The following is a 19,821-nucleotide window of genomic DNA, read 5'->3' on the forward strand; positions in this document are numbered from 1 at the left end:
TGTAGAGTTGCTGACTGCTACAACCTTGTCTCCATTTTACAATGCAGGTCCTCCAATGTCTCCAACACTTCTTAGAATAACTTTCCTTTTCTGTCTATTTTTTCTCTCTTTATTTAGCCCTTTCTTTAAGGCCCGGACTTAGAGAGGACTTTTTTCCATGACTAGAGCCAAATATAAATCGCGAAAGCTTGTACTTACCACTATTAAATCGACATGGTGTGGGAGAGGCAAGTTGTTACATCAACAAAAACGAGGATGAATGGGGAGACCCTAGTGTTTTGCCCATCAGAATAATGTATCTACGAGAAGTGATCCCTGGAAACCTTTGACAGAAGACAGGAAAAAAAAAAGAATGGTTGAAAAACTGCTCCGGATGGACCCAAAGTAGACACTGTATGAGGCAGCAATATTGTGAAACTAACTGGATACGTGATGGACGCTACGCGCTATCCCCCGATGCATGTGAGATATCTCGTCGTAGGTCCTCGTAGGAACTTCACAAACCCACCCACCCACCCACCCACACACACACACACACACACACACTGATCCCTGGGGAACACCACGAGATCCCCTGCTCTTCCCAGTGTAGGTAATTTTCGATCGACCGAAGGAGGTGTCCTCTTATGCCAGCCTAAACTCTTGTCCAGTCATCCATCATATATTTTCCCTAGTATAATACCTCCAGGCACAGGTATGAGGGGAAGGCTCCAGGCATAGGTATGAGGGGAAGGCTCCATCGACGGATCGAAAATTACGTATACGGGAAGTAATGGAGGATACACGTCAGAGGTGCCACCTCAGACTGGATGAGTGTAAGCACTAGGGGCTCCCGGGGCTCCTAGTACTGCGAAACTGACTCCTCAGGGCGTGGACTCACACCTGACCATGTTTATGGCGGTCGTTGATCGTTGTATGACGATGGATGAAGGTAGCCGTTCTGCTCAGCTGCATAGCAGTGGCGGTATGTGGCTGTGGCTATGTAAAGTATGATATGTGATAGTGAGTATGTGATAGTTCCAGTGTGTGATGACGGATGAATGTGATAGCGGATGAAGGTATGTGGCGCGTGGACAGATGAAATATGAATTGCTCCGTTGCTGAAAGTTATGGCGCCTCTGACGCGAAGAATGATGCCACCAGTGCCACCTTGCGAGAGCTGTCTCATGCGCTCATTAGAATATTTAATTACCTTTGGCGCAAAAACGGTGGGGACTGTTGGTGAACTGGAGCAGAACAAGTTGGAGGGAGGAGTGGAGCGGAGTGTGTGTGTGTGTGTGTGTGTGTGTGTGTGTGTGTGGAGAGAGAGTGGACACAGTGAGGCACAGACGAGAAAGAATTAGGTAGAGTTAGGGAAAGATGAGAGATGTGTCGGAATGGAAGAGAGGGAAGGGCTTGTTGGAGATGAAAGTGAGAGGGACAAGTTAGAAGATTATATGCACAGTGTGTGTGTGTGTGTGTGTGTGTGTGTGTGTGTGTGTCCCATATACGATTACCATTTTTTTACATACGAGATGTTTTACAGCTGTGGCTGCCCGGTTTAACAACTGTCTTTTTTCTTTGGCTTTTATTTGATATTTTCTGTATTCATTACAAGACTTGATTGTATCCTTCATCCGCCTTTCTCTAACTACGATGTATTTCCTCATATACTCTCCCAGTGTTTTCTTGTTTGCTACCTTGTGTTCCTTAGTTGATCTTTTTGGACTGTTCCAGAGAAGTACTTGATGTCAACATCGTAAGTTCATAGTTGTAATCATGTCTCGCTTGCTTCAACTACACTTATCGTTGCTTACCTTTGGATTCTGTCTAGCAGGTCTGTCCATATACCTCCGTAAGTGCGCCCACTGCTTGTGACCTGAGGTGTTAGCCTTCCAGGTGACCATTTATTAAGTCACTTCAACTGGGATGGTCACCTTGATGGCGCATACTAAATGCTGTGGATATTTTGTTCATGTGTTGACGGTAGTCTTGACTCTAACCAGTATGTGGTTAGGTACCGTGTCAATCCTGAAAGCTCTTCTCACGAGAAGTGTTGTAAGTTTTCATTGCAAGAAGACAGTCTTGGCCTGGCCCTACTGGAGTGTTCCCGCTCTCTTAACATTTGGTGAAGTCACGTTGTATTACCCATACATCAAACTCATGCTGTCTCTTCATCTCTTCAGTACTACTAGTTTCCGTCATGGGTTTAGCGACATCGGCAGTCACTTAGGTATGATCCGAGTCTGTGCCAAATCATTTGGTTATATTAGGATCAGGACCGGACCCAGGACTGAACCCTGGGGAACACCACGAGATCCCCTGCTCTTCCCAGTTGTAGGTAATTTTCGATCGACCGAAGGCGGTGTCCTCTTATGCCAGCCTAAACTCTTGTCCAGTCATCCATCATATTTTTTCCTAAGATAATGCTGACCCCATCATTAAAGTCCAGGAGAGCCTTAATGCATGACTTCCTACTTCTGAATCAGTGCTGCATCAACACTTGGGTATTTTAACCTCCGCAAGAACTCATCCAGTTGCTTCCTGATAATCTCCTCCAGTACTTTACAGTCGGCGATTAGCAGTAACACTAGCTTACGGGTTACTGCACTTTTCTGTCCCTTACCTTCAACTTTTACTCTCATTACCTTTTTACCGACGTCTGAGCGAGTTCCCAACTAGCTTCTCAAGTGGTCTGTCAGGTGTGTCTGGACAGTCTTTGAGCACGTATGGAGATACCATCAGAGCTGTACGCATGATACGAATGTAGATCCTCCGTTGAGCCTGATGATCTCATTGCTTTCCATGATCTCTTCCCCCAACACATTTAGCGTATGTTGTATTGGAAAAGACGAGTCCTCCACTCTGACTGCGCTGCGGAAGGGCATTCATCTGACACACGTTTCAACAACCCCTTCCACAATCCTTTCGTCTGAGTCACCCAGTCTCTGTGTCAGTTTTAGTGATGGTTTACTTGTGTCGAATTTATGGACCATTTCATGAGTTTCATTTGCTCTGTCCGCAGTGTATGTCTTTAGGAATATCTCCGCTCTCCCATCCTCCTTTTGCCGCATTCGTTCCCTGTTCTCGTTTGCCTTTTGAACGCAGCATGGCTGCTGTGCGGTCTCTAATTTTCCCCCCAGTAGCACGTTGCTGCCTCCCTGGGCTTGTTGACGTATTTAGTGCACCAGACCTTTTATTTTTCTTTTATCCCCCCTCGTGCCGTCTCCACCATCTCTACTCCTCCGTGGACTCCCCTTATTCCAGATTCCACAGAGCTACCCCCATACTCTTTAGAACTCTGTGTACCAGTGCTTGTTACAAAAGATGTCACTAGGTCCTTAAATTAGCAACCTCCCTCCCTTATATTACTTCCCCCCTTGGCATCCAATCAGACTCCTCCTTAATTCCTTCGCCGTCTCCGTCCGCTCAGCCTTGTCCTCACAGTATGTTATTGCTTGATCGTTCTTCTGCATCTGGTATTTTCTACAACCAGGTTGATCCCCATGAAAATGAGATTCACTACTGATGGTGTATCTGCTCCCTCTGAATCTAGCGTATTCAGTATCCTGTACACACACACACACACACACACACACACACACACACACACACACACACACACACCATGGCTGGACACTGGCGGGAGGCTGCTCATTGCCCTGTACTTTTTACTCCCTCATACCTGTCATGTTACACATGGCTGAGTAGCGTGTGTGTGTGAGTGTGTGTGTGTGTGTGTGTGTGTGTGTGTGTGTGTGTGTGTGTGTGTGTGTGTGTGTGTGTGTGCATGTGTGTGTGTGTGTGTGTGTGTGTGTGTGTATCAGTGCGTGGGACCCCACATAGCCACTTCGCACTAAAGTGGAGGTCGATGGAGCCCTGTGGCATTCCTGGCTTTACGATACTCGGGCCGCGATGTTTTACCCTTCGAGTAATCATCGGCGAGTGGACGTGCCAGGAGCAGGCTGCGATGGGCACCTGCTCCACTTAACATTCGGGAGGAGAAACTTAGTAAGTAAGGAGACAGGCGCGGCGTGTATGACGGGCAAGAAGGAGCATTCCGTCATGACCCCAGTTCCCATGCTCAGCATCCTGCTGGTGTGGGCATGCCAGCTCGGCCTAGCCCCGTTACCCCAGCACTACCCTGGGATGTGCCCGGTACAATAAGCGGCGGCAGCAGCGTACCTACCCCTGCGTCTCCTCCCTCCACCGCACTGGAGCGTCTCAGCGCCGCATCTTCATCAGCTGTGGATGGTATCTGTGTGGCCGCTGTTGTCAGGGGGCCACAATCTGCCCTCCATCACCAGCTGGCTGTGAGCACCGCCGGGAAGATGGAGTGCCCCTACAGGAGAGGAGGACGGCTGAGGGGCACCGCCGGGGCCCTCGGCTCTGTTGTCCTGACCTGCGTTCCTCCTGCCAGGTTAATTGTGTCCTGCGGCGACGGACGCCGCCTCCAGCAGACCTCCTCCATCCAGTACGCTGCTGCGCTGCCGTACGTACGTATCCACCATATCTTGTACGTCATTACGAACGGCAGGTTATTGTAAGAACGACCGATGAACGTGTATCGTATACGAAGGTCACCCCAGACGACGTGGGTCGGTAGTGGTTTCCTAGCAACTTGTAAAAGATGAGAAATGCATTTATGCCAGTATTGCGAACGATCCCTGTATTCCTTCTTAACACACACACACAAATATATTTTTTTACCCTAAGAAAACTTCATTTCCTTATCTTTTCACTGACTTCCTGCTTACTTTTGTTCATGGTTCACCACCAACCACAGCGATGTGGTCCCCTCCTACCCTGCCTGGGGTGCCTCCTTATCCACCCCCCCAAGCCCCGCCTCTCAGGTTCGGTCCCCTCCCTCCACAGTCTCCCTGCAGTCTCGTGTTCATCACCATGTCATTGCGTCCTTGTGTACATTATCTCTTTAGGCCTCAAATATTTCCTCAGATATTCTCTCTCTCTCTCTCTCTCTCTCTCTCTCTCTCTCTCTCTCTCTCTCTCTCTCTCTCTCTCTCTCTCTCTCTCTCTCTCACTCACTCACTCACTCTGGCAGCCCCTCTCACCCTGCCACTAATCCCCTATGGCCTCTTATTTCTTATCTCCTCAGTGTATTATTTCCTCTCCTGAACCTCCGTGCTGAGCTCTCACCTTACGTCTTCCCAGTAATACTATCCTCCACACAGTTTCACTCTGTCCTCCTTTCCTCCCATCTTATCCCTCTCTCTTTCTCTTCCTTTACTCACTCTGTCTCTCCTCCTCTTCCTTTTTCTGGTCTGTCACGTCTCTCTCTTTCTCCCTCTCCATATTTCTTGTTTTCCACCCAGAACTTGTCTCCCACAGCCTCGGGTGAGGGGGGATCGATAAGGCAGGTGAGATAGCCGTCCCAGACTGCCCAGATAAGAATCATGGGATGTTCCTAAATAGAGAAAGAATCATCAGCAGTGGGTCGCCACCTCCCAGGGGGTCCTTCCTTCCTGGCCGACCTGACCTCTCATCCTCTCTCTCTCTCTCTCTCTCTCTCTCTCTCTCTCTCTCTCTCTCTCTCTCTCTCTCTCTCGTCGGCTGTCGGGAGAAGGCTAGCGACTGTGGCCTTAGTTGCTGTCATTTCTCTCTGCCACACGTGGGTTGCTGGCATTCGTCCACAAACACACACACAGGCACTCTCTCACTCTCCATATAACACAAAACACTCGACAACGCCAGTCTCGCATGACTTTATATTCGACTTTTTTTTTCTAGCAGTGAGCGTTACGCGCAAGTCCTACTTTAACGTCAATATCGCGTCGTCTCTCGCTCTTGAACCCTTGTTGAGTTGTACATTTCCCCCTTAAGATAATACCTCGTTGATTGAAACGGCACTGACTCTTCTCCAGAGACGGTGACAACCCAGTAAGTGTGTGAGGGAAATAACGTGTCACCCACAGCTTGACTCAATGCGCGGGCGAGTGGGTGACGAAGGCCAGGTTCGGGGGAGATTTCAACGCGTCTCTGATACTTATCCGAGACCTGAGGGGGTTTATGGCTCCCGCCGAGCTCTTTGTCTTCGTCTGCAGTGATTCACGACCCTGTCTGTCACCTGATGGAGGTCTTTCTCACCAGGTTTTTATGGGTACACGAGAGAGAGAGAGAGAGAGAGAGAGAGAGAGAGAGAGAGAGAGAGAGAGAGAGAGAGAGAGAGGGGGGGGGGGGGGTGGCAATTTCTCAGTTCTGACACGGGTGGGGTGGAAGAGCCACCCTCAGGTCTCAGGTTCCCTGGCCGTACCTGGCCTGCTGGCCGGCTCGCCCTCCTGCCTCAGATTGACACCAGTGTGTGGTGGATAGATAGCACGTCTTCAGGATTACCAACAACGACTTAGGTCAATTTCATAGTCATGATTTTTTTTCTTCTTCTTCCTCTGGTGTGATAAATAGGTTTCTTTACATGACGTTAATTCGTAAGAAATACTTCTGAAAATGCTATTTACAGAAGACGACTTTTTACGCCGTCTTCCCGTATGATGATCATGTGTACTGATTATCTAACCCCCGTATATCGTGAGTCATACGTTATTACACTTGGTAATTCTGGACAGATATTTGTTGTATGATGATGTCCGTAGTTATGATCGAGTCAACAAGCGTTACACACAATGCCAGTCTGATCATTGAGTTAGTCTAACTTATCATCATCTAGTTTGCCTAGTGTGAGACTCAAGAAAACGTTTTGATGAGAAAAATGAAGCACCGTCGGTAAGCACGATTCAACATGGCTTTTGTTGTTATTATATCATACTTCTCCACACCAGTCTGTTGGTGGATGTGTTTAAACCATGAACACTGGCACTGGGGGTGGAGGTGGACCAGGTGATTGTGTGTGTGTGTGTGTGTGTGTAGTCATAGGACACATCAACCACTCAGGCGCTCATACATTACTGTGATGCTGTATAATTCATGCTTTTGTTTTCGTTTCATTGACGTATGATTTTTTTAATGTGCTTTTTTTTCTTTTTGCAGACTACGACTTCGTGAGCAGCAGCCCCTCTCAACCCGTCCTTGTGGTCGTGTATGGTCCGCCCTGCTCTCTGAAGAGCTACGCACTATAGGGAAACACGTACGTAAGACTCGAACTGTTGGTCATACTGATACAATTTCATTTGTGAGATTATAACTTTAAGATTATGTGACAAAAAAGGTAATTTTCCACGTCGACGCCTTCCCCGTCGCATTTAGCATTCCTCGGTGATACGAGTGACGTACGCATGAGCAGGGTATGTGTATTATATACTTAACATTGATCATTTACTGCAGCTTGACTTTTCATTCGTGTGATTATTCCCTCAAGTGTCTGAACGTAAAGTAATGGTGTAATCCTCCGGTACTGCTGTTTCGTATAGTTCTTTTTCATTCCCTCAATTCCAGTGTATTGCACAAGGTAGTCACCCCCTTTGCGAATTATTTTATGGTGTTGCTTCACCCAAGGAGTTGGATCTCTGGGGAACATTCAGGTAAACCCATGAGCACGAGTGTGCCACCCACGGGTATGGTAGCCAGAAGTCGTACCGTCGGTGCTCGAAGGTCGTCCCGTCCTGGTCAAGGTCGTGTCGTCTTGTTCAGAGCCACACCACCGTGCTCAAGGAGCGTACCGTCGTGCTTGAAGGTCATACTTTCGCCCTTAAGGGTCGTGCCGTCTTGCTCAAGGCTCGTGGGGTTGAAAGGTGCTGTGCAGAAGGGAGGACGACCCTCACAGGCTGAAGTGTGGGTGGCTCACTGCGGTGGTACCTCTTGTGACTGTGGTTACGGGTGACGGGTCACGCCTGCCGCCCTCCTCCGAGTCGTTAGGTCCATCCCTGTATGCGTGGCTGATTGGATGTCCCTTCGTAGGCTCGTTGCTATGTAAAAACTTTTTTTGTGAGAGAGAGAGAGAGAGAGAGAGAGAGAGAGAGAGAGAGAGAGAGAGAGAGAGAGAGAGAGAGAGAGAGAGAGAGAGAGAGAGAGAGGACATTAGATTTACGCGACAAATTAACTCCGAATCTGTATTTCGTAGGTTTACTCGTTAGCCCATCCCCTGTGCATAGCTGTCATGACTCTGTAGCCAAATTAATCCTAGTGCAACATGTGGTTGTTATTGTGTACCTCTCAAGCCTCCGTCTGGCCAGGCCGGTAAGGGGTGTACTTTGCATGTGTTTGAACTGCGCCACATCAGATAACCACCGTCACATGCTCTGATTGAACCTTTCCTGTACAATAACTCAGTTCTCTTTCTTCCGGTATCTTAACCAGTGAGTACAAGAACGTGTGAACCTCTGAGTACAGGGACGTGAACTCGAATGCAGGAATGTGAACCTTTGAGTACAGGAATGTAAACCCTTGAGTGAGCAGACGTAGCCCTCGAGTCGAGCGGTTCATTTTGTCAGCACGAAATCCTCAGCTGTGACGACTCACTCCGTGTGGGACACGATGCCTGGCCACTGGTCTTGGGTAACACGATTCGCTTAACCTCTGGACCAGTGATTAAATCCCTCGAAAAGATAACGTCACAACCAACATAAGATAAGGAAAGGCTGTAGGGAAAACAAGATACCTTCTTTTTTCAAATATTGCGATAACTTAACAGAACAAATTGTTGAGCACAGCAGCATACCCCCGTAAACCGATATCTTATTCCCCAAATTGTTATAACCTCACCAAAAACAATGTAACAAAATCCCTTCAGCATAGTAGCATTTGATGCATTTTTAAGATACAACTGCTTCGTTACTTGACGAGGGTAAGTTGACGTTGGTCCTGGGGATTGAGACGGGGCAGACTACACTACCGTGTCTGGGATAGCATGTGGGACAGACGCAGACATCTGCAGCCTACACACGGCAGGTCGTGACTTGCTTCACTTATTAGTGGGACGTGAGGCGATAATAGAGTTGAGGAGGGAGAGAGAGAGAGAGAGAGATGGAGTGAATACAAGAGTGGAAATCTTTGTGCGTGCATGCACATGTGTGTATGTGTGTGGTTACCTGTCTCTGTATATGGAGAGTTATGTTTGTATTCTCGGGGCCCCTTTCTATTCTGTCACAACAATTTCTCAGGTTCTTTATTCTGACATTCGTTGCTTGTTTCTTTCGTCCTGTATTCTGTAGTTTTACAAGTATTTCTGAACACCAGCCTCTTCCTCTCTTCATGTGTTGCAGTTGAGCGCATCGTCCCTACAACTCCAGAAGTTGTTAACCATCTTCCTCTCTCGTAACACAGATAAGTGTATGGCTGGTGGACCTCGCCTTGTTGGGGATTCACATCATGTTTATTACAATCTTGATCTGCATGACCTCTGCTACACCACGAACCTCCCTGATGATGTGAACTTCAGACATACCAACTTTTATTTGCGCCTCCTTTAATAGTCGTTTGATACTTTGAACATTCTGTATTCAAGGGCAAACATATGCTTCCAGAGGGCAAACTTTTACAGCGTAAAAACGAAAGACAACGATTAAATATAGAACTGCTTTAAATCCAGTTGGTTCAGTTTTCGCTTTACGTTCATCGTGTCTCTCAAGGTGACCAGATGAGCAGAAAGTAGTAAACAGATGCGGGAGATGGTGTGTCACAAACCATCGGTCTCAACCCTTGTGAGAAGCATGGAAAGGCGTCAACTGGGAGTGCACACACAGGTGGCACGCGGGAACTACAGACGTCAGAAGACCCGATCGTGTGTTAAGGAGTCGTATCTGCTCGAGGACAGGAGTGGTAACGTAAATCCCTAGAGACACGGTAGTGAAGCAGACGACATCCTGGATTGATGATATAAGCAGCAGCAGCGACTTTACCTGTGGTGAGTTCCGAAGCACTCAGCGTGCGTGCAGTTGGTCTGACGTGTTAGAGGAGGGGAACTTGTATGGAGTCAGGTGCGAGGAGTTAGATGTGCTTCCGGTCCTTCCCTTCCCGTCAGCTCTCTCTCGTTTCTGGAGGTTTCTCCCTTCCCCAATCCTTGGCTCCCTCCGTCTGCCCCGTCCGAACTCGGTGACCTGGCCAGGTGTGGAGTGTGGGACCGCGCGGAGCTGTTCCCTGCTTCCCTTGGGCTGGCCCCGCAGCTTCTTAGCCTGTGTGAATCATCCAGGAACTGCCAGTGTGGCCGCAACACCAGACTCTCCCTGTCTCACTGTGGCCAGAAGAATATCTGTTGCTGTGACCTAAAGAGTGCGTCAGTCTCTCTTGAGACCTGCAGCGAACGTGACACTGCAACCTGCAGGGAACATCTCACTGTGACCTGCAGAGTGTGCGTATGTCACTATGACCTGCACAGATCCCCTGTATGGCACTGTGACTTCAGTACCATTCGTGTACATTTCTGTACTGACGTCTCCCGAATCCTGGATGAGTGTTGATGCTCCGTTTGTATTTCTCCTATCAGAGGCGAATATACCGTCTTCTGTTATGATTATTATTCCTCTTCTTCCTAGGAATCCAGGTTTTGTATCATTCGTATCTCTCTGTTTGTGCCAACACTATCTATATTTCTCACATCTTTGGCTAGTTGACTTACCGTTTGTCTAAGGTTGCGAATATCACCCAAGCTATACATATTACTTCCATAGCTTTGGCTAGTTGACCTACCGTTTGTCTGAGGTTGGGAATGTCACCCAAGCTCTACATATTATCTTGATTAATGGCAACCCTGTCTATGGTGATATGGGTTAACACGACACCCCGGCGTACGTGTAAGCGATTAAGGTACTGAACTAGGGAGTTACTGTCTGTACTTGTGTACATGCAGTTCATGTCTGTCTGTCTCTTGTGCCTGTCATTGTGCACAGTCTAGAAATTCCCACGTTTGACACGTACTGTTGTTCCTGCTTCTCAGGTGGATGCTATTTAAAAAAAAAAAAATCCCGGGAAAGAGTAGTTAGTCGCCTCGCGTGCAGATAAAGATATGAATATTCAACCTCCTGTTCCTCTAACCTGGATCATTGTTGGGGGGGGGGGGAGAAGAAGGGAGTAGGGATGGGGAAGAGAAAAGATGACTGGGGAGGAGAAAAAGGGAGGGGAGAGGGAGAGTGAGAATATTGGAAGTGTGTGGACAGGGAGGGTTGGAGACCAACGAAGAGAAGCACACAGCAGTAGGATCACCCCTTACCCGGCCACTCAACCCAGAGCCCCTGAGCTACAGGCTCGGGGGAGAGAGACACTTGGGTGATGCTCCCACAGGAACCACCCTGTGTCACGAGGCCTCAACCCCCCACCACCACTCTGCTGCCGGAGGCTCATCTGGTAGTGGTGGTGGCCATGGTAGGGACCACGGTATTAGGCCGTGGTATTGGTAATGATCAAGGCAGCTGACACAGTAGCAGTGGTAGTGGTTATATGTCGTGGTCGTGGTTAAGTCTGGGCCTACAGTAACGTGGTGCAGCGAAGACCTAGGGATATGTGGTGGGCTTATCCAACAGCTATCTGTCAAACAGGAAATATTTATGATTTTTTTTTTCTTTTTTACAGATTTATCGTCACACCAGTGGATGAGTTAAGGTTACATCACTTGATGAGTTAAGGTCACACCGCTGGATGAGTCCGAAAATTCAGCCAGGTTCGGACAACCCGTCCGACCTTGGGAAGTTGGTCAGAGCCTGACCCTACCTACAGCAGACGACAGGCTGACCTGCCCACACCCACGTTCCCACAGTCCTGTGATCTGCCGTCCATAAACGCCCGCCTGGCAGGGATACTAACGTTAAAGTGGTGAGTATTAGAGAAGTGTGGGTGGGTTCCCCCTGGCTGACTAGGGGTGGCTCTCATGACTCTAATGTGCAAATGTAACATCCAACTTGTTATGCCTAGGGTCTTCCTGGAGTAGAGCAGCCGTGGTATCGGTTTTCCCTGGCATAACTGTTTTTTTACCTCTGGCTGCGGGCACTTCAGCTTCGATGAGAGATTCTACGAATAATTATAACATGTAGATACATCGTCTTGCCATATCACCGCCTTAGTAGTTGACGAGAAATGCACCTCTTTTCCCTTCTGCCTACCTTGCGTTAGACAGATTTCCTATGATAGACGTATTTCCTATGATAAAAGGTCTAATAAGTTCCATTTACGTTACTAGGGGCAAAAAAAAAAAGCATTAGGCATCGTTTAATTAGGTGGGTTTGAATCTTGTTAGACTGGATTGCCTTTTATGGTGTGTGTGTGTAATCATCAGTATGTATACTCACGGGAGGGACCCTCAGTGTTTCTCTCACGCCGGCCACACCTGCTTACGGCATAACAACAGCTGCTCAGAAAGCAGCACCAGTTGTCCAGGGCACTATGACAGAGTCTGATTGAAGAACAACAACTGCCCTGGGTGCAGCAACAACTCTCGAGGACACGACACTGATCGTGGGACAGCAAGTTGTTGGTGTGGGAACAACACCTGCTGCTCTGGTCACAGTTGCAGCAGCCCCTCAGATCACAACTGCTGTATCAGCTCCTCAGATCACAAATGCTGCAGCTGCTGCTCAGATCACGACTGTAACAGCTGCTCAGGGCACAAAAAGACAGGGAGTTCGGATGATAAACGACAGATGATCATTGAACGGAACATCTTATGCTCTAGACATACAAGAAGAAGCAGAAGATGATGATGATGAAGAAGAAGAAGAAGAAGAAGAAGAAGAAGAAGAAGAGGTCACGTCAAACAGATGCTCATATCCCAAGAGTAACGGATGTTCAAGTAACCAAATGAACAGATGCTCAGGGCACAATGACATGTGTTCAGGGGAGGGATAACAGTAACAGATGATAAGGCCACAAGAACATGATTGTGCCACAGATATACGTTGTACAAGAATTTTCTAACGTCAAAAGAGACACTGAAGGAAAAATTTAGTATGTGCATTCTTATAACTGTGAAAAGTGACCGAGAATTTATACATTTTGGCCAAAGATATATGTGGATACTCTATCACTCGCTTGTTATTGGTAAAGTCGGTGAGTTGGCATTAGTTGTGATACAGTTATCAGTACGTAGATAATGGCTGAGCTAATGATGTACAGCCACAGGCGAACAGTAGACAAACTATGTCGAGTGATAGAGATAAGAGGCGACGGTAACGAGATAATTCACTAATATTATGGGCTTCTGAAACCTGATTATATATATATATATATATATATATATATATATATATATATATCGGAGCTCTCACTTGTCATTTAGTTATACTTTATAGAAAATATGTCTTCGTATACCGGTTATCCTCCTCTCGGTGTGTGCACCGTCTTCCTCCTGACTCATCACGTTCATCATCTCCCTCACCTTGTCCTTGTCTCTTCCTTGTTTCGTGTTTTTTTTTTTTTCCCGGTGATTCTCCTGGTTTTTAGACTTGGTTCAACCGCTTCTACTCGAGAGAGACTCTCTCTCTCTCTCTCTCTCTCTCTCTCTCTCTCTCTCTCTCTCTCTCTCTCTCTCTCTCTCTCTCTCTCTCTCTCTTCTCTCCAGCGACCTTATTCGTCACTATCCTAGCCACCCGGTGGTCACTTTCACCACCTGCCTTTATTTTCGTCATTATCATCATCACCACCAAACGCCGTTATCGCCACCACGAACACCATCGACACTGTCATCGTCACTAGGCCCAACATCGCCATCACCATAACTATCATCACAACCAGTATCACCATCGTCGTTAATTGTCCTATATATATATATATATATTGCCCCCCATCGCCTTCGTCACCATACCTATCACCACATCCACCACTAACATCATATCTGCCGCCACCACCACCACCAGTCACATCATCACCATAACTTACAAGACCAGGAGGAGAACCTAGATAGCTGCTACCCAGTATTTCCTCCACTCGATACCCCCACACCACCATCTACACTACCACACTACCAACCACCGGCACCAGAAATGTCAGCACCACCACTTCTACCCCTTCGTATCACCACTGCCGACACCATTCCCACCACCACCACCACCACTGTCAACACCAACTTCTACCACCCACACGGGGATCCCATCACCACAGTCACCACCACTCGCACCATCCGAATAAACAGCGTCCCTCTCTCAAGACACGGGTGCCCTTGCAGAGGTAAACGTGTGTGGAGGAGCCGAGAGACGAAGCTCAACGTCCCGGAACAAAAACCTGTCCGGTGAACTCTTAACTCTTCTTGCAGAGGGATCGAAGTCGATTTGTCCGGGGCGTGGGAGCGTTCGCACGACACTCGCTCGTTTTTACGTCCTCGCCGGCTGCCTCCGCCGATTTACTTATCTCGTTTTCGCAACACGGGAATAGTCGGAATGGTAATGGTGTTTAGCTACGGCCTTATATACAGCTCTGGAAATATTTGTAAAAGCTCATAACGAGTATCAGAGTCCGCCGGTGCCCGGCTCTCTGTGGGAGCTGAGGAGAATCGACCTCACCATCATCGTTGTTTACCAGTTTGCGGGTCACGGCGTTTATGTGTTGGTACAGAGGAGGGGCTTCCCATCCCCGCCAGGTCTCGGCCGGCCGGACCATCATCCTACGTACACGAGTCCACCTACCTACTCCCCTACCCCCTGCCGAAGTTGACGTCGCTGACGGACGTGACGTGACTGACAAGTTGGACGGGACGCGTCGACGTCAGACTGTGAGACGGAGACGGAGTGTGTGTGCAGTGGCGTGAGGACAGGACACAAGTAGCATGGAAGACGTTCTCAGTGCTAACTTCCGCATCATCAGTACACTGACGCTTGCTTCTGCTACAGATGCTGACTAAATTAACGCTGAAATAGCAGTATTGTAGAACCAACGCATGGTAACAACGATGTCGAGAGCAAAGAGCAGCTATTGACAGAACACTCATATCACACCAGTGTTCTCTCACACCGTGTGAGTGTTCAGACATATGGTGGACGGGGAGATTTCATTCTCTCATGACCCCTGGCACGCAACGCGTAAAAATCAAGGATGCAAAAGAACAGCTTAAATCTTTTCTTAAAGGATCTACACAGCTAATGCATGTGTATTAGATCCGTGCTCTCTGAAACGAAGACACAGAGGGTAATGAAAACGGAACCTGGGAATATTGACTCCTGGTCCCGGTGCTGAGCTCTGCCTGCTGCTGACTCAACCCAAAGCCTGACTCCATAACCCGAGGTGGCTGGCGGCGGAAATTACTACATGCGTGGGATCTTAGAGCCACCTGTCCGGCAGTAGTCCTCGAGCACCTTGTCACACTGACCTTCAAGGTCCTCCTTGGAGTCGCACTAAAGACACGACCTTCCTCACCCCTAACTCAAGGGATACGCTCACCCTCAAGATTCTCTTCGGGACAACTTATCCCGGAAGACCATGCTTGGGGCAGGAGGGGTCTATAACCTCTGCAACAGCAAGCGATCAAATAAGTTAAGGGGAATCATCTATGAGTCTGTGAAGACTGTGTGCTGATAAAAATTATATAGTTTATCTCCGTTTATCCGTCTGTATGTCTGCTTATCCACGCGTAATTCGCTATCTCTATACAACATTGTATTAACTTGTTCATGTCTGTGAATAATATTTCCATTTCGTTTAGCCACAAGTGTGAATAAACGTTGTATTTTTTGTATGATGACTATGACGTTTTGGAATATGAGCATTTGACAGCATAGTGTTTCCCGGGGCATATGGACGCATGCCGGAGATTTAAAGGCCTTATGTGATAATGACAGGCTCCTGTGTATTGCTAGTTGAGGGACTGTGGTCGAAGGACAGCATCTGGCTGTTGCACGGAAGGCAGTAGAGCTTATGTTTACCGAAGTGATCTTTCTGCTTGCTTGTAATCATGACGTATGACATGGCATTATTGACACAGACTGTTAATCAGTATTTTATTTGCTTATTTATCGCAGGTGAAATGTTCGACGTCGTACAGTAAATTCAAGCGTGTAATGTTAATCCAAAGACATTTTATATGAAAACTTTCTGGTGCAGGTAAAGCAAGAAACCGTGGTATTCACTACATGTATTTCCTCTTTACAGATACTTGATTATGGTTCATATTACTGAGTAATGGCTCAGTCGTAAAGTGGAGGTGAACTGTGTTTAGCGGAGCGTGAGTTTTGGGCAGTGCTGGACTGATTCAGGGGACCTGATTGCCGTGTTCCACTTCAGCATGTAGATATCCATGCTGTGAACCACATCTCTCTACCTCAATGGTGAAGAACATCAGAGGTATACGTTGCAGTCTACTCTCCAAGGGCAAACCTAAGGTAAGAAGCAGAGTATGGTACACTGCGGGTACCTACCCTTCAACCCAGTCTGTGATATTGTGATAGACGCTTTACGATGACACTTTATTGGTCTAAGAGAACTTTTTGTATGTATACGTAAACTTTTTTTGGGAGTGAACGTATCTATTATCCATGACCTTTTTTGTGTTATCGTCAAGTTTGATAGACCGAGTCGAGCATTCACTTAACATGTTGATGCTGTTGATCTGGACGATCGCTGCCGAGAGTCTGAAGACGGTGCAGAATTTTTTGGCGTCTGTTCATCTGACCGTGTGTGTGTGTGTCCCCGAACTTCAGCTGTTGGTACACCGGCTTTACTGAACCATGAATGGAGGTTCATCAGATTTCTCGAGAGTAGTTATTGTTGACCATGGCCGTAAGTCCTAAGATGGGGATTATTGTATATACACCCTTAAGGGATCCTCAACCACATCCCCACCCCGTGTACAGGAAGGTGTCGCTGGCTCTCCCGAGTTATGTGTTTGAATCGGATTCAGTAGGGCTGGTAAATCAAGCTGTTCTCAGCTTCACATTCAAAGTTTGGAGCAAAATACCTCATCCGTACTTCCGTCAGGAGGTGTGTCATGCACATTGTTTTCTGTAGTAAGTTGTTCCTCGAAATCTTGGTGGATTTTGGTTAGCCTTCAAGAGATTAATCGTCTCATCGCTTACTTTTAAGTGTAGAGACTTTTGTGTTGATCAGCGGTTTCTGATGACTTCCACGGTTGTCGATTTGCATTATATAAGCAAAGAAAATATGACGACTGCGGTATGAAAAAAAAAGTTAAGTGAAAGAAAAATGCGATGTATGAAGAAAAAATACGAGTTAACGTTCGTCATCGTAAAGCGAACCAAAAATAGTGATCAGAACCTCTGTCTGGTGTTTGTATATACAGTATTTCATCCTTGTCTATTAATGTCACAGAGCGTCTGATCCTCTTGTTCGGTCCTGGGTTTTCCGGTCCTCTCGTCCTGGTCATTTGCCGTCTGATCCTTTTGTTCTGCCATGAATAACCCCCGGTAAGCGTCTTCCCCCTTGTTTTGTGTATTGTATTTGTGTCTGTGTGGCCAGGTCGTCGTGTTGTGCTGCCATTCACGTCCAGGCGACGTTAGTGACCAGAGCTGCGGCCGCAGATAATACCGCTAAAGACCCTGGACGTCCGAGTCTTTCTGGTCTTCCGGAGCGGTGATGGACCGACAACAGCAAACAAGGAAGTTCAGTGGCTGGTTCTCTGGGTCATGTGGTGGTCAGTCATCATTCGAACAATTTCTGGTTCTTCTGGAAAATTATATATATATATATATATATATATATATATATATATATATATATATATATGTGTGTGTGTGTGTGTGTGTGTGTGTGTGTGTGTATAGGAAGGTATTACGGACTTGTACAGCACGAACTTATTACCTGGAATGAAAGGTTATCTTTGGTGAGGCTGCATGATTGGAGTGTGGTGTTGTCGAAGAACTTCCTTCAAAATAATTAGTGCATCCTTAGAGCTGCAGCAGCAACTGGAGAGAAGTGGGTAAGGTACGGAAATGGGTCTTGGGTTGATTATAGATATAAATATCTATACAGATATACGGAGAAAAAGATATTTCCCTTCCTTTTTGAGTATCTGTAATCGACATTATAATTACTATACTTGGAGAACGTTTATGATTGCGACCAGTTTCCTTTTAAATTACAGTACGTGTGAGAGAATAACTGTTAAGGGGATGCGAAATCGTCGCGTGTTGAGCCGACACGAGAGGAAGAGTTGGTGGACGGAGGAGGAGGAGGAGGAGCCCCGTGGCCTCGGCCGACCACAGCAGGTCAGGGTAGCGTCCGCCGCTGTTGGTGCATCACTCCTCAAGGGGCCGTCTACCACCACCACCACACGCCCTCCTCTTTGTGGCCTTTGCTCCGCTCGAATATCACTATGGTGGTATATAACCGTAAGTACGGAAACATTAGAATGTACATAAAAATAATGTAGGGGAAAAAAGTTCATTCAAGCTGAAGATGAACCTTTTTATAAAGAAAACGAGCATCGGTTTCCCCGCCTCCCAAGTAGAAGCACAGTTGCTTCTAAACCATGTTTACTCATTTTTATCTCGGTATCCTGACCTGTCCGTATGACAGGCCCATGAGAGTCGATTCGATTTTTTTGCTTATTTTTCGCCGTTACAAAGTATTGAACGGTTCGTGTTAACCATAATCGCTTTTGTTGATGTGGGTGGTCGTACGGGATGCCATTTAGTACCTCTCTGTATCAGCTTAGGCTTGCAGTGAAGGCAGTGACGCACACTACACAGCGGACGAACAGTACGGAAAAATTAGATCCGTCCATCACCACACGTAACTCACTTTCCATGCCCCTCCACCTCGCCTTCTGTTGTGCAGTGCTCGTGCCTTACGTGCATGGCCAGGCACACCGGGCTCGCACGTACTCCGACAGCCCCAACATCTGGCCATAATCACCATGCAATTAGTGTTCAGGTGATCCCAGTCAAGGCCAGTAGTAGTTCATTCGATGATACACTGGTGGTCCCAATATCTAAACGAAATAATTGGATCCATGCGTACTCCGATAATCAGAATCATTTGCTGAAGACAATGGAGCCATAATGTACTTTGAAAGTTCCATTATACGTCAGGGAGGGACCAAGGCCATGCATAATGCAGTGGTCCTCACGTAATCGACGCTAGCTCAGACAGCCCCCGGATAAGATACTCGTGCAAACATTGTCATCAATGGTAATTGAACCTGCCAGTGAAACGCCGAATAGAATGAAACCCTGAAAGTCACGATGGAGGTCGCTGCTTCACACACACACACAAACACGAGGAGCTACTACGATATGATGTGGAACTTTCAGAGAAAACTCTGCAGCAAGCACCGTATGGGCAGGTGATCAACAAGTTACGTGTACAGTGATCAAACGTACATGGAAGCCAGTACCTTGGCTAAGGAGAAGGAAAATTAACGAATTAATTCATAAAGCCAGCATAGGTAATCTATCCATTTACTGTGTGCAGACAAAGGATTTATTTCGCACTAAATTTTTCAGGGGGAGAGTTCCTGAGATGAAGAGGGGCAGAGGTGAGAGAGGGAAACTGAGAAGCCTCGGCTAAGATAATAGGGAGGGGGGAAATGCAAGAGAAAAAGAGCAATAGTTAGGCTTGGCGCAGGAGGCAGTGAAGTACAGGGCAGTTGAAGGGCATGACAAGGGGACGCAATGGAGGACATTGTGAGACAAGAGATGTGAGGTAGGTAGGGAGGAGACAAGAGATGTGTGGTAGGTAGGGAGGGTGGAAGAGGGAGAAGCAAGAAGGGAAGCAACAGGATGGTCGATGCCTCCCTTCCTTTGCCCTGAGCCTCAGGGTGGCCCCGGAGCCACGCCTGGGGCCTCAGCCACCACACGGCCGCAGTACTGCCGTTCGTGTCGACGCCACCGGTCCGGCCTTCCTGCCTCACCTCCCACTTTACATGACCTCCGACATTCGAAACTTGACCTCCCGCACTAGTTACCTCATCACCTGCACTCGTAGTCTGCTGACCCTCCACACTTGATACCTCATCTCGTTACTTCATCAACCCTCTTTACCTATCTTTACCTCACCTCC

The 19,821-nt window shown here is 47.5% G+C and overlaps 1 long non-coding RNA gene across 1 annotated transcript; it reads left to right on the forward strand.

The window, feature by feature from the left end:
• Positions 1-6,979: 6,979 nt before the first annotated feature.
• Positions 6,980-18,186, forward strand: LOC139757936 (uncharacterized). Its single transcript, XR_011714745.1, has 4 exons — positions 6,980-7,078; positions 11,455-11,694; positions 15,955-16,184; positions 17,903-18,186. It is a non-coding gene; the product is annotated as an uncharacterized lncRNA (long non-coding RNA).
• The last annotated feature ends 1,635 nt before the right edge of the window (positions 18,187-19,821 follow it).

Source organism: Panulirus ornatus, chromosome 29 (assembly GCF_036320965.1).
Source record: "Panulirus ornatus isolate Po-2019 chromosome 29, ASM3632096v1, whole genome shotgun sequence".
NCBI classification, from domain to species: domain Eukaryota; kingdom Metazoa; phylum Arthropoda; class Malacostraca; order Decapoda; family Palinuridae; genus Panulirus; species Panulirus ornatus.